We start from the raw sequence: 26,796 nt of genomic DNA, 5'->3' as shown, positions 1-26,796 counted from the left end.
TAAGACATGGACTCCAGCAATGCAAAGGTCATGGGTTTGAATCCCATCCGGGTCATTTGCATGTGGGTTTTGTTCACAGTGTATCTACCATCAATCATTTTTCAAAACAAATTGCTATTAGTTCGCGAATAAAATTACACACCTGGGTCCAATTGCACAGAGCCGCTATCAGAACAAGAAATAGAAATAGCTAACAAACCTATGCAAAAAGGTTACCAGCTATAACACTACCATTGCACATGTTTCACCTGCGACTGGTATCCTGCTCATTTTTGCTGATAAGCAGCTCTATAAAAATTGGGCCCTGTTCATCTGTCTAAAAAAATATGCTGCAAATAATTACATCAGTAAACAAGTGGTCAGAATTGATTTAAGTTGCTTCACCCACAATTACAAATCAAGTACATCTAAACTATCGGATGGAGTCTGCTCTATTCATCGGTAAAACAGAACACCCCTATTATTGTAGCAAAATGGTACAATCCTTTATAGGTGTAGTAGTTTACTGTGCATGGGTCACTAAAACAAGGAACTAAGAGAGGGGTGGCAAGTGATGTTATTTGTGCAGTATTTTCTGCAAAAAAAAACAACAGTGTTGTAATTCTGTACAAAGAAATCCACCGTCAAAGCACTTGGGTGTGATTTGAACCCACACCCTTTGTTTTGCTAGAGAAGAATAATTCGCAGCAGTTTAGTTGTGCTCAACTCTCTTGAGTTGTGCTCAACTCACTTGCGAATATCGCTGCGAAAACAGAGTTGTGACGTAAAATTCACGTCAAATTCGCATCGCATTCTCATTCGCAGGAAGTATGAACCGAGCTGAACTCTTCCCGAAAAATTACAGGTCCCTCAACCGTCAAACAAAAACCCTCCATTAGACTTTTACGATGTTTATGCTCAACATGTATGTCATACAGCAGCACCAAGCTGAACATTTCAATTAATGTAAGCCGACTGCCGTCAAACAAGAGTGTCGCATACAATAACATCCAAAGCAATACTTTGCTGTTGTCCCAGAGTACAGATAGGTTCACTCGAAAACATGAAACACATTAAATCCCTCACTCAACTCTAAAAACTCAACATCACTTCATCAGAACATTGATTCCTCAAGCTGCAACGGGGAATACTTCAGGGAATTTTTTTCAATCTACACACAACTTTACGAAGCCGCGTACACAAAACTGTCATCGGCGAGCGAGTGTTATTATCAAAGTCCGTTCTCATTAATGGGAAACTATTGTCAGACACGGACGGGAAACAATATTGCTCCTCAAAAAAAGCTGGGTCATGTTGATACAGGGAGGGCCCCGGGCCCGCTCTGCTCCACATCCTCCCTAAGTTCATCATCCCCCCAATCATCATCATCATCACAACCCCCCTCAGTAACCTGAAACAGAGCACCCATATCGGTCGGTGCGTTCACCTCTCTCTGTCAAGAGGACAATATGAGATGAGGTAACTGTCTTCCAAAGCGCCCCGAACGTGGTTCACTCACAGGCCAGGTGACGATGACCCTGTGTGACCCGCCCTGAAAAGGTGAAAAGCTGGTCAACTCGGAGGGCATCCGCCACCTCGAGTGTTAACCGGGGTTAATGGTACATGTACATGACTAGCAGCACCAGGTAGTTGTTGAACTCATTGTGATGCTGGTTTAACTCCTTGACCTCAGCACAATGCATGGAAGTGTGGCAAGAGGAGGTTGAAGCCGGCTTGCCCGTGGAAAAACGAGCGGAGAGAAGAAAAAAAAGGCAACTCAAAGTAGGTCAGAGACACTTGTCTCTCTTCAGCCCAGGGGGATCACATGGAAGGTGGGTTAGAAAGTCTATACTGGATGAACACTTGAGATTTCCTGGCCTCATTTACCGGGCTAGATCAGGTTGCGGCGACGGTACTTTTTTTTAGCCAGTGACACCGGTTCACCTTTATCTTATACCCCGACACAGTTTCAAAAATAATTAAAAAAATACAGGACAGTGTTATCCCAGGACATGTCAGTCGCTGGCCAGTGACCGCTTGCCAAATGGTGAATAACGACCAATCAGAGGTTCCTGATCGTCAGGCAGATCATTGCTCTACTGGCAGATTCAGTAAAGAGGCATGACCATTTTGCCAGTGCATTGCTCGTAAGGCCAAATCCCTATTAATGTGCTGAATTAAATTAAGACAGAGAAGCTGAAATCCATATGGAAAGGGGGTACGGCCATGGTTTGGGAAACCGGGACAAGTATGTACAGATGCCTCTAGCAGCCAACTCTTGTATAGATCATTGAGGGCGCATTAAAAAAAAAAACATCAGCGTGGTCTGAACTCTCAGGAGGTGGACCCAACCTGACCCGACTGCTGAGAAACAATTATTGCTAGTGAACTTAAAGGCACTGGACACTATTGGTAATTACTGAAAACAATTGTTCACATAAAACCTTACGCGGTAACGAGCAATGGAGAGCTGTTGATAGTATAAAGCATTGTGAGAAAAGGCTCCCTCTGAACTAACGTAGTTTTTAGAAAGATTTCTCACTCAAAAAATAAAAGACTTCAGGCCTGAAGCCCTTGTGGTTTATATTGATATCAAAAAATAAAAGACTTCAGGCCTGAAGCCTTTTATTAGGAATCTGAAAGCAAATTTTTGCACATGGGTGTTTTTTTCTGTCATTTTTCTCTTGCAACTTCGATGACCAATTGAGACAAAATTTTCACGGATTTGTTATTGCATATGTTGGGATACGTCAAGTGAGAGGTCTTTGACAATTACCAAAGGTGTCCAGTGCCTTTAAAGATATCTTTATCTTATTTAACCTCCTCATCCCATCCCCGACTCCCCAAGGCAAATCAAATTTATGTGATAATTTGTTTTTTAACTGGATGTGTTCAACTGCTTATTTACATTTAAAATAATCCAAGCCAGGGGCCAACTTCATAAAGCTCTAAAACAGAAAATACTGCTTACCAAATTTCTTGGCTAAGCAACAAATGACCGTGGAACTAGTCACAGCAATGGTAACTTAGTGGGATTCTGGATTGTAATCTATTTTAGCTGAGTAAACATTTGTTAGGTTAATTCAATACAGTTTAATTTCATGACGAATAAAAAAGTAGTGGAAGGATGCGGAAACCTTTCCCTATGTTCAACAGATTTTCCTTTTAAGTTTGTTTAAGGGCGACTGTACCAAAACAATTTTTACATGTAAGCTTTAAAAAAAAGATGGATGGAGGGCAGGGCTTGTTTTTCTTCTGAATAATATTGATACTCATCTTACACTTTGTCTTTAAGCCAATAGAACAGGGCCCAATTTCATAGAGCTGCTTAAGCACAAAAAAGTAGCTAAGCACAACAAAATTATGCTCACTAGAATAAGGTTACCGTCCATAATACCATGGCTCTTGTAGAATTTGTGATTGGTGTCCTGCCCATTTCTGCTAAGCGAGCAAATATTAAGTAATACTGTCTGCTTAAAGCCATTGGACACTTTCGGTACAGAAAAAAATTATAAGTTCACAGATCTACAAATAACTTACAGGGTTTACAGGAGGTAATGGTGAAAGACTTCTCTTGAAATATTATTCCATGAAATGCTATACTTTTTGCGAAAACATTAAAACAATATCAATTCTCGATATCGAGAATTACAGATTTATTTAAAACACATGTCATGACACGGCGAAACGTGCGGAAACAAGGGTGGGTTTTCCCATTATTTTCTCCCGACTCCGATGACCGATTGAGCCTAAATTTTCACAGGTTTTTTATTTTATATATAAGTTGTGGTACACAAAGTGTGGGCCTTGGACAATACTGTTTACCGAAAGTGTACAATGGCTTTAAGCAACTCTATGAAATTGGACCCTGGTAAAAAAGGAGGAAAAACCCCCCAGCTTTGTTCATTGAGACATAAATGGTGATATCACAGGAAGACCTACAAGCATTCTAGAGGGGGTAAAGAGCCATTGACTAACTGCACAAACACTCCAGCGGTTCAAAATAGACAAGCCCCTCACACAGTACTCCCAGCTGTATTGGCCCTCCCTAAAAACAACACTTCAGTTCTTCTCTCATTATTCATGGTGAGTATCCTATGATGCTCCATCGGGTTTGTGTGTGTTTTTTCCCCCTAAGCTTTACCGTTCATCCCCGCAAACAGCCGAGTGGCAATGACCAGTTTGCCGTACTTCCACCATGTAAGATCAATCACACTATGGCGATAGGTCAGAACCCTCTCTAACTGTCCACTGATAGTGCACTGACACTCTGTGCATTACACTCGCCCCGTACCCCTCTAGCTTCGCAAGGATAGTAGATAGTCATTGGTTGTTGGAAATGACAGCGCAGTGGCAGCCGCTATCTGAATGTGTGGTCCGCAGTCTACACACTATAGCAATACAAGTACTCTCAAACAAAAGCAAACACATACACAGTAAATTAACCAGCAACCCCGCAGTGTGTGCAAGGGCAAGTTCAGTGCCAGGCGTACACCAACTGACCCGAGTTTCAACCTGGGTGACCGGCCTGTTAACTCCGTAGCAGTTCAACCAGAGGGCCCTATTCATGCGGCATTTGTGTGTGGAGCTCAAAGGCTATAACCAGAGGTTCAACTACAGTATCAAACACACTGTTGTAGGGGTGACGTTGCGGGGCAATGTTTATTGTTGACGTGGGGTTCCGAGTTTCTCAACCAAGCTGTCTCTTATCAGCCGTGTGATGATTTACAGGGAAAATTACGAGGGAAAATTAGGGGATATATATTGCAGGAAGTATACAAGGGGTGAATATTAGTTTCTTCGTGAGCTGTGTGGCATGCAATTTACGAGTTCAATTTGATGACATGCATTGGAGTGTCAAACAGTGCGCAATGGAGGTTGACTGCTGATAAACCATACTTAATAACATTGCATTTTAGCAATTGGGGGTGCAGAGTACAAAATAACTGTCAAAAAGCAAACGTTTAATCATCAATTATTAGGTTGATTGAGTAAATAATACAAAACGTGCTGCTTAACTTGCCACCATACGTACATGTACCATCACATATAGAGAAAAAAAAAAAAAAAACTATAAATTTGAAGATTTTTATATATTTTTTAACAATACATACATACATGAACATGTCCAAAGCACACACACTAACAAATGTGTTCACTTGAAAATAACTCAGTTAGACAAAACTGAACAGACAAACTAATGTTAAAAGATCAAATTTAAGATTTGTTGTTTATCAGTGTGCAGTACAAGACAAAATTCAATACAACTACCCCTGTGAAAAATGGATGCTTCTTTGTTTCTAATGGCCAAACGGACTCATCCATTCTTGTAACCGGGGGTGGATTGGCTATCCTCTTTGTGCGATCGAGTAAAGCCGGCATCCCCTCACTGATAATAAATGATTTCCGCTAAGATGGCACCAGTCCGAGGGTACTTATTATATTACCACAGTCTGAGTGTCCGGTAGGCCGTGTCATATTAACCAAGGCCGACCTGCCTGTGATTACATAGCCTTGTCAAAGGCTCTTTGCACCAGCCTGCTCTGAATTCACGAACTGCATAGATACTATACTGCATGGGGTACATATTAGTACTTGATACCATGGGGTCGAAGCATGGCTTTCCGAGGTTTTAACCTCAACCAGGCCGAATCTGTTGCGACTTCTTTTGTACGAGGTTCAAATTCCTCAAAAAACCATGCTTCGACCCCACGGTATCAAGTACTGTTATGTGCCGTGCAGTATAGTATCTATGCAGTTCGTGAATTCAGAGCGGGCCGGTGTTTGCGTAAAAAGCCTTGGACAAAGCTAGTGATAATACTTAAACCGGCATGTATTGTTTTGCTTTTCAGCCCTTCGTGCCAATATGCCGATCATGATTCTAATTTGTTTTCGAACCTGGATATAGAGTTTTTAACTTTCATTTTCTCAGCCACAATGAGAGACTTTAAAGCCATTATACACTTTCGGTACAGAAAAAAAAAAAAAAAAAAGTTCACAGATTTACAAAATAATTTACAAGGTTTACAGAAGGTAATAGTGAAAGACTTATCTTGAAATATTATTCCATGAAATGCTTTACTTTTTGAGAAAACATTAAAACAATATCAATTCTCGATTGCGAGAATTACGGATTTATTTTAAACACATGTCATGACCTGGCGAAACGTGGGGAAACAAGGGTGTGTTTTCCCGTTATTTTCTCCCGACTCCGATGACCGATTGAGCCTAAATTTATACAGGTTTGCTATTTTATATATAAGTTGTGGTATACGAAGTGTGGGCCTTTGGACAATACTGTATCGAAAGTGTCCAATGGCTTTAAGTAGTCCTTTTTCACAGTATTGCACGTGCTCAGACCTACGTGCGCATGCTCAGAGCCGCAAAAAAATACCGTTATGTCTGCTGCCGCCAGCGTCGCAAAGGTCTTCTATTATGGGGACCAGTATTTTGTGTCCATGTTATGAACGGCAGATTAGAAACAACTGATGTAATAGTTATTAGTAAACTATGTGTAAGTTATCCAAGGCTCTTTCATTGAAGCATGCAAAGCACTTAAGTTTGTCCATTGAGGTAAACATTGAAAGCTCAAGGTCTGCAATGAACAGTGAAATAACTAGCAGGTGAGGGAGGGGTGGCAGGAGTCCCCCCCCCCCCACTCAGTACCCTTGACCCCTTTGAGATTGAAGGGAAAACATGTAAATGGTTCAATACATCAAAAGCCCCCCCCCCCTACCCCCCCACAAATTAATAATAAAATAAATAAATAAATAAAAGAAAACAAAAACCCCACCCCCTACTATTATGTGTTTGCCTCTGGGTGCCCCCACCCCCTAAATGAAAATATCTAGGTAGGCTAGTGAGCTTATATGTTGCCGCTCATCATGGTGTTTTCTTAAAGGGAAAGTTTATGTTTGGTATAGATAACTCTTAATATAAATGGCAATAAAAACTTATTGATGAGCCTACCAGCTTCTGATAGTATATTATAAGCATTTTGAGAAGCATTTCACTTAGAAATGACGTGGCTATGTAAAAGAGATATCAGTTTTTATGCCCAGAATTTGAATCTGAGATTTTTTTGGGTAATTGTCAAAGACCAGTCTTCTCACTTGGTGTATCTCAACATATGCTTAAAATAACAAACCCGTGAAAATTTGAGCTCAATTGGTCGTCGAAGTTGCAAGATAACAATGAAAGAAAAAACACCCTTGTCACATGAAGTTGTGTGCTTTCAGATGCTTGATTTTGGGACTCAAAATCTATTTCCGAGGTCTCAAAAATCAAATTCGTGGAAAATTAATTCTTTCTCGAAAACTACGACACTTCAGAGGGAGCCGTTTCTCACAATGTTTGATACTATCAACCTCTCCCCATTACTGGTTACCAAGTAAGGTATATGATTATTGCAAAGAGGGGACAAAGTTAATTTGCCTGATGTTCTCACACTAGAAATCATTTTTTTTTTTTTTTTTAATGTTCAATTTATATTTGTTGTGAAATTTGTTTTGTCAAATAGTGACTTGAAAGGAATTAACACCAGGGTCCAAATTCATAGAGCTGCTTAAGCAGAAAGTGATTCTTAACAATTTTATGCTTAGCAAGATTAAACAGGATACTAGTCACAGATTGTATGTGACAAGGTACTTTGGCTGGTAACCTTATTCTGGTTAGCCTACAATTTTTGTGCTTAGCTACTTTTTGTGCTTAAGCACTATGAAATTGGGTCCTTACAAGCCAAAATGAGGCTCAAAGTTGCTATCCTAAAAATATTGTACCATGATGATTTATTAATCCATATATTAACCCCCGGAGACAAGATTGGAGAAACATTTACTTTTTGATTTGTACAAGAAGTGAAGGATGTGGGGAGGGGGGGGGGGGATGAGGTACAAGGAATTAATCTTGAACGGTCCTATTCACTGGAATGGGGCGGAAAGCATGTCAAAGCTACCTCCTTAGGCCACTGTTGACATCTTTTGACGACTACTTAAAACACTTGTAGCAATGTACAATAATCACCGACTGATAGAAAGGAAAATCAAAAAGTCGGCCATGGATCTTGGCCACACTGGAAACGTGCCAAGATCCATGGACCAGTTTAAGAGCCTTCTTGGCAAACATAAAGAGAGTCTGACGAACTTACACACACTGGATTATATAAGTCTGGGCACATGTCCAAAGTTTTTACCATATGTGCGCAAAACGTGCCCCATTATAACCAACACTGCATTAAGCTGGCTCCCTGTAATTATACACCTCTATTCAGCAGTCACGTATCACCGGTAATCTGCTTATATGAGATTATAACTCAACTTCTAACCTCCTCAGCGGCTAGATTTTTTATAATTTGACAGTTGGCGCAAACTCTGTGATACAATATTAATAATGTGTCATGCCGTCAAAACGTCTTTCCCGCTAGTCTTGAAACCCCCCTTAAAATTAAAATGGACTCTCCGCTATTTCAAGACAACCATGGGAGCAACCATTCTCTAACGGGGATTACAGTCCCCATGAGCGCACTAATGAATCAGCCATCCCTAAACTCTTAATAGTTGAGTTGGCTTTTAGCTATTGTGTCATGCAGCTGTTGGGATATCCCATTCTATAGCAGGTGTTGTATTTTTTTGGCAGGAAAGTGAAAACAGGAATCCAGATCGAGTTTAGGCCTTTTTGAAAATTATTCACCGGGCGTTGTAAGAAGATTACTCAGGTTTCGAAGCGAGTGAGTGAAAAGGTGACCCAATTCCGTTCCTTGATTTTACGCTTATAGCAGTAGTTGTCAGTTTGTGTTTCTTCACCGAGCGACATCATCAAGTCGTTTTATAGTCGTTTTCCGTAAATCCATTTAGGGGAAAAGTGCAAAGTCACCAAGAGGAGAGCTGCTTTTTCAATTTGTACTTTTCCTTCTTTCTTGACCATCGATGCAGAATCATGATCATCACGAAGTACCATGGACTCTGAAGAGTCAAGGTCGGCATGTAATGAACCGCGCTAATAATGAACGCATACTTCACTTCACGGATGCACAGGGATCACTCAGGCAGTCTCATCACTAAACAAAGCACAAGGTCCGCCCAGTTTTTTTTTTTTTTTTTTTTTTCACTGAATAGAAAGTGAAATAATTGAAGGTTTTTGTACTATTGTAAAAAAAAAATTTTACTTTGAAGAGCCGAAACGTGTAATTGAGCAATTTAGTTACTTTGCCATCTTGATGTAATGACCAAAACAGACTGCATTTAAAAAAACGTGAGCTTAGGCATAAAAGCTTTTTAACCATTTTCATTATGTCAAATCTATATTGACATATGAGGGCACTTAGCAAGGAGGAAGGGTGCCCCCACCCCCCCCCCCCTCAAGCTTGAAGCATAACACACACATGCCTAGAAATAACCCACTGCATCCAAAGCGATTGCAATGGTGCCCCATGCTTTTGCTGTGGTGCCCAATGCAAATTTACATTTTCCTCAAAGAAGTGCCATTACCAGAGAAAATTGCTGCGCCCTTCAAGATCGAAGATCAAGGTCTGAACATGTTGTTCTCTTCTCTTGCTTAAAGCCATTGGACCCTTTCGGTAAACAGTACTGTCCAAGGTCCACACTTCGTGTATCACAACTTCTATATAAAATAACAGACCTGTGGAAATTTAGGCTCAATCGGTCATCGGAGTCGGGAGAAAATCATTGGAAAACCCACCCTTGTATCCGCTTGTTCGCCGTGTCATGACATGTTTTTAAAATAAAACCGTAGTTCTCGATATAGAGAATTGATATTGTAAAGCATTTCTTGGAATAATATTTCAACAGAAGTCTTTCACCACTACCTTCTGTAAACCCTGTAAGTTATTTGTAAATCTGTGAACTTTTTTTTTGTTCCTGTACCGAAAGGGTCCAATGGCTTTAAACATGCGAACGATAAGTGAGGTATATCTAGGGCGGGCAATCTTTTTGAGTAAGTCCTAAAGACACCTAGGCAGCCTTATGCCTGAAATATATAAGTATCTCACTCTTGGCTAGATATCATGGTGAACAATTCGTATAGTTTCTACATGGGACTAAGTGTCAGAAAGGAGATGGGGAGTTGGAAATGGATAGCAGAGAGCGAATAAACCTGGGGCAGCCAGGATAGTATAACTGCAAGGGGCTCAGAGGGGTGCCAGAATTTCACCAAGGTATACCAAGGGGCACCTATGACGATGAGGCACAATGAGGTATCAATCAGTACTAAGGGCAACGAGGGGCATTAATAGGCACCAGGAAGCACCAATGAGCAGCAGGGTGAGGTACCAAGGAGCAAAAAGGGAAGGGTGGGGGGGGGTGAGGGGTGATGTGGGGCACCTAGGAGCAACAAGGGGCATCAAGGACAATAAGGGAATATTAATAGGCACCAGGAAGCACCAACGAGCAGCAGGGTGGGACAATGATCAACAAGAGGTACCAAGGAGCAAAAAGGGAGGGTGAGGGGTGAGGGGTGATGTAGGGCACCTAGGAGCAACAAGGGGCATCAAGGACAATAAGGGGCACCAAAGGGGATCTATAGGCATCACTGGGCATAAAGGAGCACCAATGAGCACTGAGGGGTGCCAAGGGTACCAAGAGGCATCAAAGGCGATAAGGGGCACTGAGGGGCACCAAGAGAACCTAAATGCCCTCATGTAGCTTTTAAGGTCTGCATTTGGAAGATGACTGATATGGTAACCAGGTGGATAGCTCTTAAATAAAAGATTCTTTTAAAAGTAAAAAACAAAACAAACAAAAAACTTGAATGTAGAGAAAAACAGCTTGGCATCATCTCATTGAAGATTCATATGATCGAGGAAACGACCATCCAGCGAAATCTTCTTGCATCTTATGAGCTATCCCCTCATAACCCTCAAGTGGTCTGGGCAGTGGTCAAGTAGTAAGATTCACAGACAGTCTTCTGGATTATTCTAATCACATGCTCAAGAGCGCTTCACCCTCCTCTCTAAGGAAGGGAAAGTCCATTGACATTTTGTTTCATGGAGATGCTTAGCTGAGAGTTTTTGCTCAGCTATATTAACTACTGCCAGGGCTCAAAACAAGGGGTGGGACAAAGAACTAAAGGAATGGGGCAACAAACTTAAGGGGTGGGACAAAGAACTAAAGGAATGGGTAACAAAATTAAGGGTGGGGCAAATAACTTGGGATGGGGCAACTAATTTAAGGTGTGGGACAAAGAATTTAAGGGATGGGGCAACAAACTGGGGTTGGGAAAAGAACTTAAGAGGAGGCAACAAACTTAAGAGGTGGGGCAACAAACTTAAGGGATGGGGCAAAGAACTAAAGGGATGGGGCATCAAACTTAAGGGGTGGGACAAAGAACTTATGGGATTGGGGCAACAAACTTGAGGGGAGGGGCAACAAACTACAGGGAATGGGCAAATATCTAAAAGGGACGGGGTAACAAACTTAAGGGATGGGGCAAAGAACTAAAGGGACGGGGCAACAAACTTAAGGGATGGGGCAAATAACGAAAAGGGGTGGGGCAACAAACTTAAGGGATGGGGCAAAGAACTAAAGGGATGGGGCAACAAACTTAAGGGATGGGGCATCAAACTTAAGGGTTGGGGCAACAAACTTCAGGGGATGGGGCAACGAACTAAAGGGATGGGGCAACAAACTAAAGGGATGGGGCAACAAACTTAAGGGATGGGGCAAAGAACTAAAGGGGTGGGACAACAAACTTAAGGGATGGTGCAAAGAACTTAGGCATGGGGGCAAAGATATAAAGGGACTGGGCAACAAACTTAAGGAATGGGACAAAGAACTTAAGGAGTAGGGCAACAAACTTTAAGGGATGGGGCAACGAACTAAAGGGATGGGGCAACAAACTAAAGGGATGGGGCAACAAACTTAAGGGATGGGGCAAAGAACTAAAGGGATGGGGTAACAAACTTAAGGGATGGGGCATCAAACTTAAGGGTTGGGGCAACAAACTTCAGGGGTGGGGCAACAAACTAAAGGGAATGGGCAAAGATCTAAAGGGACAAGGCAACAAACTTAAGGGATGGGGCAAAGAACTAAAGGGATGGGGCAACAAACTTAGGCATGGGGGCAAAGATATAAAGGGACTGGGCAACAAACTTAAGGAATGGGACAAAGAACTTAAGGAGTAGGGCAACAAACTTTAAGGGATGGGGCAACGAACTAAAGGGATGGGGCAACAAACTAAAGGGATGGGGCAAAAAACTTAAGGGATGGTGCAAAGAACTAAAGGGGTGGGGCAACAAACTCAAGGGCTAAGGCAAAGAACTTGTTTAGGAGCACCAAACTTGGGGATGGTGCAAATAACTAAAGGGATGGGGCAACAAACTTAAGGGCTAGGGCAAAGAACTTATTTTGGGGCACATATGTACCCTTTGCAACAGCTTCCCCATCCAATTTGGGGTTTTTAGAAATAGAGAAAAACACATATCTAAAAGGGTTGTACATATTTTGAGGAATTCAAATATACATGACTCCTGCTATTAAAGATGGTGCAACATTGGTGTTTGGACGAGCAGTACAAACAGTTTTAGGGGAAAGCATGTGATTTGCTACAGGAAGAAAGAGTGTATGCATTCAAACAAGTCATCTAGTTTCAACCTTACCAATGTTACGCATAACCTTTAAAATTATGTTTTTTTCTCAAACTGACAGCATTTCAAAACTAAACGCTACTCAATGTGATTGGCAGGTGGTTCGCTAATTCCTGCAAACTTTCAGTTTTGGTTTTTTCTTCTTCTAATGCACAGTTCTGAGTCTTCAATATGTTTCGAAACTGAAAACGTCAACCCTAAAAAGTGCATACTTCCCTGAAATGTCCTATTTTATCAAAACTGAAACACTTTAACAAAGACTTATTAGGTCAGTTAGATCTCTTTCTTCAGTATTTATGTATGATTGTAGCGCAATTACATTTGACACCTTCAGCTGATAATCTTTTGTCTATATAATAGTGTCAGGTGTCATGGCCGAGTGCTTCAGGGAATCAAATTCAAGTTCTGGTAGTTAAAGGAACACGCTGCCTTGGATCGGTCGAGTTGGTCTTTGAAAAGCTTTCTGTAACCGTTTGTTATAAAATCGATATGGTTAGAAAGATGTTGTAAAAGTATAATACAATGATCTACACAAATATGCCTCAAAATTGCGTGGTTTTCGTTTTACCTCGTCGACAAACAGGGTCGGCCATTTATGGGAGTCAAAAATTTACATGTAGGAGTGTCAGCTTCATTAGTTATCAAGGTTTTAAAAATCACAGATTAATGTAAATCCCTTGTGCATGCTAAAATAATTTTCAGCTTACTGAGATTATTTTTGAATGCACCTCAAAAACCACAGCACCTCAAAAACTACAGCACCTCAGCAAGTAGTATTTGAAGAGAAGGTTTCTACATCATGATCTTCTCTAAACCGTGTGGAAGTTTGTGTTGTGTGTCGTACAAAAAGTACCCAAACCCCTTTATGGTAATATTTACATTGAACTGGGCAGCACAATGATGATAATGACATTCTAACTGCAAATTGACTTCCAACCCAAAGTATTTTTGTAAACACGCTTTTGATTTAATGGTTCTGTCCGTTCTTGTCTGCCACACTTTACCTGTCCGAATGTCACAGTACTGTCTCAGTACATCGTTTATGTAATCGTTTATGCCTGTACTTTGCTGTACTTTTTAATGCATTTTGTTAATGTGTTTATCTTTTAATGATGGCCCATTGAGATTGTCACTTATGTTGCACTCTCACAAGGTTGAATGTGTAATCACAATACATGTGTAATCACAATACATGGGAAAATGCTTTGAAACAGAAAGAACTTTTCCAAGGATATTCACTATTTTAAGTAGTGTGCACAGTGTCCCTCAGCTATACAGCATGCTGTCATTTACTAAGGCTAACAAACGTAAAGCCATTATACACTTTCGGAACAGAAAACAAAATAAAAGTTCACAGATTTACAAATAACTTACAGGGTTTACAGAAGGTAATGGTTAAAGACTTCTCTTGAAATAGTATTCCATGAAATGCTTTACTTTTTGAGAAAACATTAAAACAATTATCAATTCTCGACAACAAGAATTACGGATTAATAGTAAACACATGTCATGACACGGCGAAATGTGCGGAAACAAGGGTGGGTTTTCCCTTTATTTTCTCCAGACTCTGATGACCGATTGAGCCTAAATTTTCACAGGTTTGTTATTTTATATATCAGTTGTGATACACGAAGTGTGGGCCTTGGACAACACTGTTTACCGAAAGTGTCCACTGGCTTTAAATGGAAGGTACACGTTTGATAACAACTCCTAAAATTAATGGCAATAAAAAACCTTTGGTTCCAAGTTGACAGCAGCATTCGATAGTATAAAGCATTTTGAGACAAATTTCACTTCAAAGTAATGTGCCGCTTCCCAGGTTGTATCGCAATTTGGGTGTGATCCCTGGCTACACGGCAGTTAACGGTTGAATGGCTTCTGACTGGCACTCCCAAACAAAAGATATTGACAAAATAGGGACACCGCCAACATAGGGCTAGATAGCTCAGTTGGTAGAGCGCCGGCACGTTAATCCGGAGGTCGCTGGTTCGAATCCCACTCTAGTCAATTCTTTGTTCAACCCCAAACATCATTTAAAAAAGTTTTAAGCCACAACATTTGAATCTCTTGAGCGTTACTGCAGTATTGCTTCTCAGATTGTGTATTCTTAGGGATTTTTCTTCCTGCTTGGACATTTCACTCCGGATTCTCTGCAATATCTTCACTTGTTAGTTTTATTGTATACATCTACATTTATATAGATTTAAACAAAAAAATAAACAAGTAAAAGTAATTAAAGGTACATTTAGCCTTCAAGAAAGACTCTGCTAGGATTGAAACGTCAGGTCATCAACTTTTGTTTTCTTCATTTATACCATAGGTCCTTTTGGTTAGTAAGCAGTTTGCAACAACTACTATTTTTCATCCATTTAAAACATCAGCTTCTTTTTGGATGAATTCCAAATCTCTAGAAACAGTTAATATTCCATAGAGGGAGTGAAGAGAGGGTTCATTCACCGACACCAAGTCGCTATTTATATCATCACAGCAAGTGCAATACCCCCTCGCCTCTAAAGTCGACGCTCGCTGCGATAAATACAAATATAGACAAACCCAGGTGGTTTGTTCACATTTCTATTGATTCTGCGTTTATTCCCGCGCTGCGCAATGTGATGGAAACAAACATTCTTGATGTCTCGCCATCGAGCAGATAACTGAGGTTACATTACCATCGATCAGAACCGTTTATCGTGAACTTTCACTTCTGTATCATGCGCCTCAATTATTTTCTTGATATTTTATCGACACCCAACCACTTCTTGGTTGGTTTGGGTTAACGACGTCGAACATGGTTCCCAGGTGGAACTTAACAATTGCTTCAACATTTGTGCGAAAAAAAATTCTAAGCCGAGCTTGCCAAATAAAAATATCTGAAAGAACGTTTTTTTTCCTTCCGCTAGTGCCGTTATTGAATCCAAGTTTAATGCGGCATGACCAGCAACCCACTTGGGTTGGGAAAACAAGTTAAACACAGCCAGCCATGCATGTCAGATACTCCAATAAAAGACCTGCGCTTGCTCAAGTTGGCCCACGTAAAAATAAAAAAAACTTTAAAAAAAAACGAAAACAAGAACTGCACAACTGTAGTGGCAATACACAAGAGCATTAAGTCATGCCTGGTTGTACACAGATCGGGAGGAGATATGATCCTTGTGTGGGTATTGTCAGCAAGGCTACACAGGAAGTCACCAACAAAGGGGACGACCAGGTCATACCAGGACAAAAGAGAAGCCCGAATGCTCGGCCCACTTTTCAACTCCCATTCTGACGAATCCCTATATGGACAGGTTGGCACGCAACAAAGAAAGTGCGGGATAAAGTTCATCACTGTCTGAAAGTACAGCTAGTCCCGGTGTGACGGCAGGCAAAGTACGGTGCCTGCAGGAAAAAGTACGGCTGCCCCAGGCCCGGCCCATACAAAAAGTGCAAACAACCCGCTAGTCACCCATGTTGTCTCTACATGATCCATGCCGGCTTTTCCTCTTGACTTTGGCCATGATGCATGTAGTCCTGCCAGGCTGGAAATGGCTGCCACAGTTGGTGCAGTGCAGAAAGACTTTGAGACAACAGCAAAAAAAAATGAGCTATGATTGTCTACTGGGCTGGCTGGGCCGGCTTTAACTAACCTGGTTGCCAAGCACTGCGATGAGGACTGGAGAATGCTTGCGCAGGAGGAGGGCACAGACTTGACAATTCACCCCACACATGACTCCATTGTGTGAGACACGTAAGTTAGTGCTTGTGCAGAGGGACCCCTGGGGCTTGGCTAATGTGCCTACCAGGGCCCACGCAATGCAGTCCTTTAGTGTTGTGCCCATGGAGACTCGTGTAGCTTCACACGCACAGGTGTTGTGCCCCAGCCAGACCCAATCAAGTCACACCAGGTCACATTTTAAGAAACTGACCATAAAAACCTTCAACCTCCATCGTCTTAATTCGACATAAAATTCCCGACTGAGAATAGCCCGAGCTACTCGCACTTCTTTACTCTGTCTACTTGCACTAAAGTCACAATGACCTCCGTGGCCTTGCCCTTGGCAACCGTAAAGTGTTGATGAACTTGGGAGCTGCCGCAGGTTGAACTTGAACTTCTACAGGGTCAACTCTGCCACGACCCTTAAAATGTGTAAATATACACACACTAGTCCTATGTCAATGAACCAACAAACCTTTCAGCTAGTTTACTCAAAGCGGAAACTACTGGTCTTTGTGTAAATGCATGGACGATGAAAAATAATGGCCCCCCCCCTCTTATAAATGCCAACAAAATAATCAAGACTACAAGAACAGAAATCAATTTGTACCCTTAAACTGTGCTTGTACAAAATGACTCCAATAATCAGTGATTTTAATAAGTTTGATAAGACCTCATCAAGGAATATTGTCTGTGAAAACATATATAAAAAAAACCCACAAAAACATAAATGAAAACTGAACCAGGGTTCAAATTCACAAAGAGTTAGAACTAGTCGTAACTTAGGACAAGTCCTAAGAGATATTAAAAACGTATGGCTAGTCCTAAGTTAGGACGAGAATAGTCCTAACTCTTTGTGAAATCCACCCCAGTTCCCAAAAACGATTTTAGTGACTGGAGGGATGGAGCAAACTCTGCCCTATCAATTCCAAAGACCTGGGCCCAATTTCTCAGAACTGCTCTTAAGCACAAAAAGAGCTAAGCACTAAAAAAAGAGCTCAGCACAACAAAGCTTTGCATACCAGAATAAGGTAACCAGCCAAAATCACATCAAACATCAAAGTCTTTGACTGGTATCCTGCTTATATTTGCTCATCACAGGGGTGAGAGGTCATTGCTGACAAACAAGCCTGAAACTAAAATGAAACTTTCAGGAGATATGCTGGCATTTCCATCTTTTGGAGAAGTAGATCAAGGGCCAAGATATTTTCGTCTTTAGAAAAAAAGGGCTGATTTTCCTCACCAGGATGACTTAAAAAGTCTGGATTCAGATAAAAGTCTGACATTTCTCATCCCTATTATCAGTGAAATGTTAAGCAATATTTGCTGTTTGAGAAGTTCTATGAAATTAGGCCTTGCTGACCAGGGGGCCAATTTCATATAGCTGCTCAAACTAAGCAAAAAATAGTGCTTAACAATTGTCTGCTAAGCAGAATTGAGCAAGATGCCAGTCACAAATTGTACATGTGGGATGGTAGTTTGGCAAGTAACCTTATTCTGGTAAGCATAATTTTGTTGTGCTTAGCTACCTTTAGGGCTTAAGCAGCTTTATGAAATTAGGCCTTGCTGACCTGTATTGAAGGTCCTAAAAGTTTAATATGAAGTACAGCTGTTAGAGGAGGTTACCACACACCTAAGGCAGGAAGTTCACTACTTTAAAAATTTTTTACCGCAAAATCTGCCCTAAATCCTTCCACTCTTTGATCAAACCTTGAACTGAACACTAGGTCAATGATCTCTGATGCAGCCTTTATAGCATGTGGGATTGTACCCCTTTGTCATTTCACGCCCCTTGATTTTATTTTTGGGTTTTTGAACACAGGTGATTTACCCTCGGAGGGAGAATGGTTTGTTCCTGCCTGGATGTTCCACTGTTTTGATTGGGGCCATACCATGTTGTTAAAAGGTGAAGTTCACAATCATGGTGCTGTAGCATTCTTAAACGATTACTACCACAAATTGTGTAGTGTGACACTATGGAAAAATAATCTTTAAAGCAATTGCACGTAAACAGTATTGTCCAAAGGCCCCCTCATCACCTCTTTACACTATGGGGAATAGTACACTAATGATGTGTAACAGCACAGTCAGAGAAGGTGCCCCCCCCCCAACAGTCCCCTACCTCTTCCCACTATCTGAAGCCCCCCCCCCTCCCCTCATCACCTCTTTACACTATGGGGAATAGTACACTAATGATGTGTAACAGCACAGTCAGAGAAGGTGCCCCCCCCCCAACAGTCCCCTACCTCTTCCCACTATCTGAAGCCCCCCCCCCCTCCCCTCATCACCTCTTTACACTATGGGGAATAGTACACTAATGATGTGTAACAGCACAGTCAGAGAAGGTGCGCCCCCCCCCCCCCCAACAGTCCCCTACCTCTTCCCACTATCTGAAGCCCCCCCCCCCTCCCCTCATCACCTCTTTACACTATGGGGAATAGTACACTAATGATGTGTAACAGCACAGTCAGAGAAGGTGCCCCCCCCCCCCCCCAACAGTCCCCTACCTCTTCCCACTATCTGAAGCCCCCCCCCTCCCCTGATCACGTCTTCACACTATGGGGAATAGTACACTAATGATGTGTAACAGCACAGTCAGAGAAGGTGCGCCCCCCCCCCCAACAGTCCCCTACCTCTTCCCACTATCTGAAGCCCCCCCCCTCCCCTCATCACCTCTTTACACTATGGGGAATAGTACACTAATGATGTGTAACAGCACAGTCAGAGAAGGTGCCCCCCCCCCCAACAGTCCCCTACCTCTTCCCACTATCTGAAGCCCCCCCCCCCCTCCCCTCATCACCTCTTCACACTATGGGGAATAGTACACTAATGATGTGTAACAGCACAGTCAGAGAAGGTGCCCCCCCCCCCCCCCAATAGGGAATAGCACACTCTTACAAGTACATGTATGATGTGTTACAACCCAGCGGGGAGGCGCCCCACCAACCAATACCATCACTCTTCACACTATGGGGAATAGAACACCCAAACCACATAATGGGGGACTACACCCACCTCCCCATTATAGGGAACTAGAGGCGTATGTAACATCACAGTAAAGGAGACTATCGCCTGAAGACGATCAGAGCATACTGATCGAAACGTTGATTCACTAAACCTAACGGTTCTTTTCAAAACCAGCACTACTCAAGAAGAGATATTCACAAGATGTTACTGCAAACTGCTCCCATTGAACAACCACCAAATGCAAAACCTTAATTCGATTAATAAAAATGTAACCACAAAGGGAGGAAGATCTACCCAAAAGGTCCCTTTCACTATGAAGAACAACATGGTTGTTTTGTGTACTTGGTACGTGGGTTGGTTGTGTGTGTGTGTGGGGGGGGGGGGGGGGGGGGGGTTGCGCAGTCTCATCAGTGAAAAATTCCTCCACATCTTCATTTCAACTCATCACTGTAAAAGTACATAACATTCTATAAAGATATCAAGTATCAGACTCCTACACTGGAGATCACGCTGCGGTGAAATAAAGAATTCCCCAGGCCAGATGACTCCCGATGTCCGACAATAACACGCCAAAGTTCACTGCACTATCAAAGCAGATACACAAGAAGGGGGGACACCTTTTTGTCTTTCGCCCTTTTCTCGTCGGTAAAAAAACTTGTCAGGGGGCTGCTCTTATGTAGCTCTCCGGACTCAAGGGAACGCCATTGAATACATTGTTCCAGATTATTTGAAACGGAGGGGGCTGACATTAGTAACAAGATAGTTTGAGTGACATCGCTGGCACACACTCCCGAGTCCCACTAGGGCTCTTGATATAAACGGGGTCGACTTGCACTTTGTTACTCAAGAGTTGACAAGAGAAATGGCCAATAAAATAGTCCCCTAAATAGTGCAGATCATCAATTTTTTTTATGGCCGAGGAGTATGACGGACTCTAACCCTCACCCTCACCCTACGTATCCTCACCCCTCCTGGCTTAATCAACTCTCCCAACTCCTACCAAACGCGACTCAACAACAACAGTCAAGACTCTAACTTTCCAATTAAAAACCAGATAAAAATTGGTGTAAACTCAATTAGCCATGCAAGGGAACCCCTCCTGAAAAGAAAATGGAAGAGCCCAATGTACTTTACATTCTTAAGAGGTTTAAGCCTCTACATAATGTGTATTATATTATTTAACCCTTAGGGTGGTGGAATGAATATGTACCTTAAACTTCGCAGGAAGCTTGGAGGAGTTTCTAACCAAGTGGTTAAGGATCCCTTCAGGCTCTCACTTCTATCAAGCCAACAAGCGAGTGAACAACAACACTCTCCGCAACTACACGATCTTATCTATAAGCGGGGAGTTGTTGTTTGGTTGTTTTTCTTATCCGGTTGTGGAGCGGCGCTGAAAAGGGTTCGGGGTTCGGGGCTGAAAAGTGAAAAGGGTTCGGGGCTGGACCGGCGTTGTGTTCCACTCTTGAGACTAGCCATAATGGAGCAACGGATGAGAAAGTCGCAGTAAGAGGAGGTTTCGCCTAGGGAGCGTGCGCTTTATATCCAGAGACTTTCTCGGCAATCTACAGTTTTGTTTGAACCATCGTGATATCAAAATCAATATTCTATTTCGTTCTTTCAGTGGGTTGGAGGGGGATGGGGGCTTGGATGGGGGACTTTTGCCTTAAAACATTTTTTTAAGACTCTCTTGGCAGACAACAGTTTGGTTTGGACCATCACCATATCAAAATTAAAATTCTATTTTTTTATCTACCAATGCATTAGGAGGAAGATGAGGGATGGGATGGGGGACTTTTGCCTTAAAAACCCCTTTTTACAAGAGGGGACTAAAGGGGATAACTGTACTAATTTTAGGTATAAAATTCCCAACCCTATTTTTTTGCTTCCAGTGGAGACTTTTGCCGTAAAACCCCCTTTAAGAGGGGACTGGAGGGATAAGTGTACTTGTTTTAGGTATAAACATCACTCCACCTTCCACAACTTCTAGTTTTTCTTCTTCTATAAAGTAATTTTTTATCTTTTCAGACTCTTTGCCTTAAAACCCTTTGCAAGAGGGGACTGGAGGGCATAACTGTACTAGTTTTAGGTATAAACACCCTTCCACTTTCACAGCTACTAGTCTTTTTTTTTTTTCGATAAAGTAATTTTTTATCTTTAAAGGCAGTGGACACTATTGGTAATTACTCAAAATAATTATTGACATAAAACCTTTCTTGGTAACGAGTAATGGGAGAGATTGGTAGTATAAAACATTGTGAGAAACGGCTCCCTCTGAAGTGCCATAGTTTTCGAGAAAGAAGTAATTTTCCACGAATTTGATTTCGAAACTTCAGATATAGAATTTGAGGTCTCGAAATCAAGCATCTGAAAGCACACAACTTCATGTGACAAGGGTGTTTTTTTCTTTCATTATTATCTCGCAACTTTGATGACTGATTGAGCTCAAATTTTCACAGGTTTGTTATTTTTGCATATGTTGAGATGCACCAAGTGAGAAGGCTAGTCTTTGACAATTACCAATAGTGTCCTGTGTCTTTAAGAATCTTTGCTTTAAGAAACGTTTTTAAGAGGGGTACTCAAGGTATATAAACACCCCTCACTCTTGCACAATATACATTTTGTTGTCCTTCTACAAAAATTGTTGTTTATCTTTTAGACTCTTTCTATTGAAAAATGAGTGCCTCACAAAACTGAATTCGACCTTCGAGGCCCTTTCCAATTCTACTGTAGAATGATCACAATTTATATATAATATACACATTGTAATGTTAAAATGTACCTGCTTTTTTGTCAGACAAAACTCATTCTATTAAAAAACGAGTGCATCACAAAACTGAATTGAACCTTGGAGCCCCTTTCTCTACACGTAATTCTACTGTAGAAACATCACAATTGGTAAACACATTTTAATGATAAATGGTACCCGCTTTTCTTTCAGACTCTATGACTGCAATAAAGTGAAGTGTATTCATCAACCAGTATAATTGGCGCCATGATAAAAACAAATGTCAGCTGCTTTTGTATAAACTTTATGCTTTTTATGTAATTTTTATTGTTTGTAATATGCTGTAATTTGTATGGAATCTTTTCGTAATTTGCACATTGGAACATCCTCGGATGGAGATGGTGCACAGGAAATGCAATAAATTATTATTATTATATGTTGGTGTATTTCTTTCTAAGTCCTTCTACCTCTAGGACCCTGGTTCGAATCCCACGGGGGGCACTATGTGGATTCTGTTTTCAGTCCCTACCTAACTGTGCAGGTTTTCCCTGGAATGATCCTCTAGGGTTGTCTTCCCACATCTAGAACTGAAATATGTTCATTGTCTTCTTTCTTCTCATTTGGCTCTATTATGCTGTAAATTTTTATTGAATCTTTTTGTAATTTGCACATTGGACGTGTCACGGCCGTGCAGTAAAGAGCACCGGATTCAAGCTCTGGTGTTTGATCAGCAGAGTGTGGGTGTGGGTTTGAATCCCGGTCGTGACACTTACTACGTAAAATTAGGGAGGTAGTGCTTTCTGCTCTACCGGCCAGGCTTCCGACTGATGCTATCCAAGCCTACATCCGTATGGACTGTGAAAGGGGTAACCCTGTTTCAGCCCTAGGAGTAGGTGGCAGAGGCCTCTGGAATAAAATAATGTTGCCCACACCTTGAAGTGGCCTTCCAGCCTTGTGTGTCTGACAACTTGCATAAAAAAAAATAATAAAAAAATAAGAGTGTTTTTTAAAACATTTTTGGGTATGCAAGTTGTACAAACCAACTATTTTTTCAGGTGCCGTTGCCGCCTACTCCTGGGGCTGAAACAGGGTTACCCCCTTTACAGTCAATACTGATGTAGGCTTGGGTATCAGCCACCAGAATCCTGGCTGGTAGAGCAGAAAGCACTTAACCCCAACTTAGTTGAGAATACATCAAAATCGAAATGCAAATCCTTTTAAAGCGAAAACACCTACCTGGAGTTGTGTGACGTTTTTATGTGCGGCCTGGAGTTCCTCCATGTGTTTTTCCTTCGCCTTTTCAGCAAGAGCGAGACGTTTCTGCAAGGCGCGACACTGTGACCAAGAAAAGAAAAAAAAGACGAAAGAAAGATACAGGATTAAATAAAAAGATCAAATATCTCGATACGGGATCAACAACAAAAGCAAAAAGTGCACAACCACACTCGAAACTAAAATGTAGGGCAGTTGGGCTTTCACGTCAAACTAAATTTAGATATTTCTCATAGGGCAAGAATGGAGTTGAGACAATATAGAACGACTTGAATAATATTTGTTCATATCAACTTTCTTCTCTCAAATGCTCCCTCTATACAATGAAATACATCTTGTCTGAAAACGATAGCACTGAAGATTCTGTTTCCTGATAACTACAGTACAGCAAGCTCAGGAAAAATTAGTATGGGGGGGGGGGGGGGATAGTACAGTAAACCTGAAACTACTTTTTTCCCCCACAGAATTGCAACATCACTCCCGCCTTCAACGCTAATATTATGGTGCTGGTTACAGTGTAGAAATGAAAAGAAGTACAGCCAAACTGTGAGGTACATAAGTCATACGAGCGGGCAGAGGAACCTTATTTGTCAAAGAAAAATGGCAGTATTGGGCGTGAGTTTGAAGCCATAATGACTTATCTCTGTATGGGGTTTACTTGTTATGTGGGGAAGCAGCTAATATTAATGGTGATGAAGTCGATTTCACAAAGAGTTAGGACTCGTCTTATCTCGAGTTAGGACGAGTAACTCGTCCTAACTTGGGATTGATCTTAAGGTCTGCATGCTACAGTGCAGGGTTGGGACTCGTCCTAAGTCCTAAGATTAGTCTTAAGTTAGGAAGAATTTTGTGAAATCGACTGCTGGTTATGAAAAGTAGTACAGCCAAACTGTGAAATAAAAGTTGTACACATTGTACTTGGAAGAGGAACCTAATTATTTGAAGAAAAAAAATCAGTATAGGCTTCAGTTTGAAACTACAATGACCAATGCCAAATAGGGGTTTACATATTTGGAGAAGCTTTTGTGCTAAAAATTCAGAGGGAGCTGTTTCTCACAATGTTTTATACTATCAACCTCTCCCCATTACTCGTAACCAAGAAAGGTTTTATGATGATAATTATTTTGAGTAATAACCAATAGTGTCCACTGCCTTTAAAGGCATCCTTGGTTTCCTTTCCAGGAAAATAATAATAACAATCATTTATAAAACTTCAGGGTTTTAAAAAGAAATGTTTCCATTTTTTAAACTGTCTACCTATATTCCCAATTTGATTGCTCTTTTTTCCGGTATGGCTTAGTATTAAATCAACCGAGCGTGTTATTTTACACTTATTATTCTGACCTCATCAAAGGAAGCGGGTGCGTTCAACGACGGCAGTGGGCACTGCCCCGCGAAAACAAAAGCCCGATCTCACTGTGGCGCAGCGTCCAGTCACGCGATGCCGTCCTCCCCAGACACTTCGTGAGGCAGCACCGTCTGAGCCAATTGAGTGTGTCGCCAGTCAGTCTAACAAGATTGCCTCTAAATGTGCAACTTAGAGCAACTCCCGACAAATTATTAGCGCCTATCACCTGCTATGGAGAGCCTGTGAATTGGCAGTGCTCGCGGCAATTTACCCTCCCCTGGGATAATATGTACTCAGAAGAAGAAAACGGTAGCGTGGCCGGCTATTGCAAGCCATTCTGAGCAAACGCTCCCAGCACTCCCTCCCTTAAAAAAACCCAATCCAGAGCTAATAAGATTGGAGGTATGGCTAGTCTATACCTACGCTACCTATTTCTCCACATTAGTTGGTTCTTTCAGACACATCTGCATGTCTGAAAGGCCTATGGTACATCAAGGTGGAAATACAATGAGCGGGCACGAAGGGGGTGGACGGGGAAGGGGGTATGACCAAGAAGTCTCCAGTCCTAAAGTACGCTGAACCGTCCAACTCCTACCGAGATTAGTTGTCCTCTGGTTTATGTATATTTCCCAAATGTGGTCATTGGAACTTAATAATAATAAAAATTCTAGAATAATATTTATGTTTGTTGTGCATTTCATCACTATTATTGTAGAAGGCTCAAAATATACAGAGGACCATAGCCTGAGGCCAGCAATTTTACTCGCCGACCAGTAAACTCCAGACTGAACAAGTTCGGCAGTCTTGTGTTCTTTAAAGGCAGTGGACACTATTAGTAATTGTCAAAGACTAGCCTTCACAGTTGGTGTATCTCAACATATGCATAAAATAACAAACCTGTGAAAACTTGAGCTCGATCAATCATCAAAGTTGCGAGATAATAATGAAAGAAGAAAACACCCTTGTCACACGAAGTTGTGTGCGATTAGATGGTTGATTTTGAGACCTCAAGTTCTAAACTTGAGGTCTTGAAATCAAATTCGTGGAAAATTACTTCTTTCTCCAAAACTATGGCACTTCAGAGGGAGCTGTTTCTCACAATGTTTTATACCACCAACCTCTCCCCATTACTTGTCACCAAGAAAGGTTTTATGAGAATAATTATTTTGAGTAATTACCAATAGTGTCCACTGCCTTCAATTGGATGATAATGAACACAAAAAAACAATTGTGTTCAAGTGTTGACTGCGAGTCTGATAAAATACCTTACAACTCAAACAAACGAACAAACGAACAAACGAACAAACGAACAAACGAACAAACGAACAAACGAACAAACGAACAAACGAACAAACGAACAAACGAACAAACGAACAAACGAACAAACAAACAAACGAACAAACGAACATACAAACAAACAAACTTAAGGTCAAAGCCTTAAAGTAAAAAAGGTCATGTACAAGGAAACTTCAAAAAATCATGACATACAAAGGCAAAAATCATTACAGGTGCACGAGGCAAAAGAATCTTTGAAAAACTCAACAACAAAAATCCACAGAGTGTTTCAATCTCCAAACCAGAGATCAAAAAACAACAACTACAGACTTCAGAATTATTCATCTTTTACTTATGTCATCTTTCCATGTAAAAGAACAAGACCACAAAATCCAGCATCAAAAGAATCTAATTTGCCAATTTATTTTGTTGGCTAATCACTCCTGCTTTTACACAATTTCCACACCAAAGCTATTTCTAGCTCAAAGATAAATCCCAAGAGATTAATTAGACTGACAGTTTCTCAAACAATTCCCACTCATTTCTCCTTAACGAGAGTACGCTCATTCATTTCTCATTCTCCACTCTCCGAAAAAAAAAAACAAGGGGAAAAAACCCAGTCACAATGGTTCATTGAGCACAGCACCATAGAAAAGTACACCCTGGGTTAAAGATGCGATAACAGCATAAAACCACTCACCCCAGTTAGGCCTAAAACAAAATAATGTTTATCTACACCGCCAACTTCCTTTTACTAGGCCGCCTTTTTTCTTTTTTTCTTTTTATCGTTAAAAAATAAATAAATAAAGGGATACATTGTAATGATCTCACGAAAAAAAAGTAATTATTTTGAAGAAAAAAAACCCAGCCGGTTGTCTTTAAAGGCAGTGGACACTATTGGTAATTACTCAAAATAATTATCATCATAAAACCTTTCT

General features: G+C 41.2%; 1 long non-coding RNA gene across 1 annotated transcript in view; it reads right to left on the bottom strand.

Moving 5' to 3' along the window:
• The window catches only part of LOC117298969, a 28,346-nt gene extending 5,052 nt beyond the window's left edge, over positions 1 to 23,294 (bottom strand). Inside the window, exon 1 of the long non-coding RNA XR_004520020.1 lies at positions 23,200 to 23,294. This is a non-coding gene — a long non-coding RNA (uncharacterized LOC117298969). The remainder of the gene's footprint in view (positions 1 to 23,199) is intronic.
• Between the last annotated feature and the right edge of the window lie 3,502 nt (positions 23,295 to 26,796).

Source organism: Asterias rubens, chromosome 1 (assembly GCF_902459465.1).
Source record: "Asterias rubens chromosome 1, eAstRub1.3, whole genome shotgun sequence".
Taxonomy (NCBI): Eukaryota; Metazoa; Echinodermata; class Asteroidea; order Forcipulatida; family Asteriidae; genus Asterias; species Asterias rubens.
This window is presented reverse-complemented; position numbering and strand designations above follow the sequence as displayed.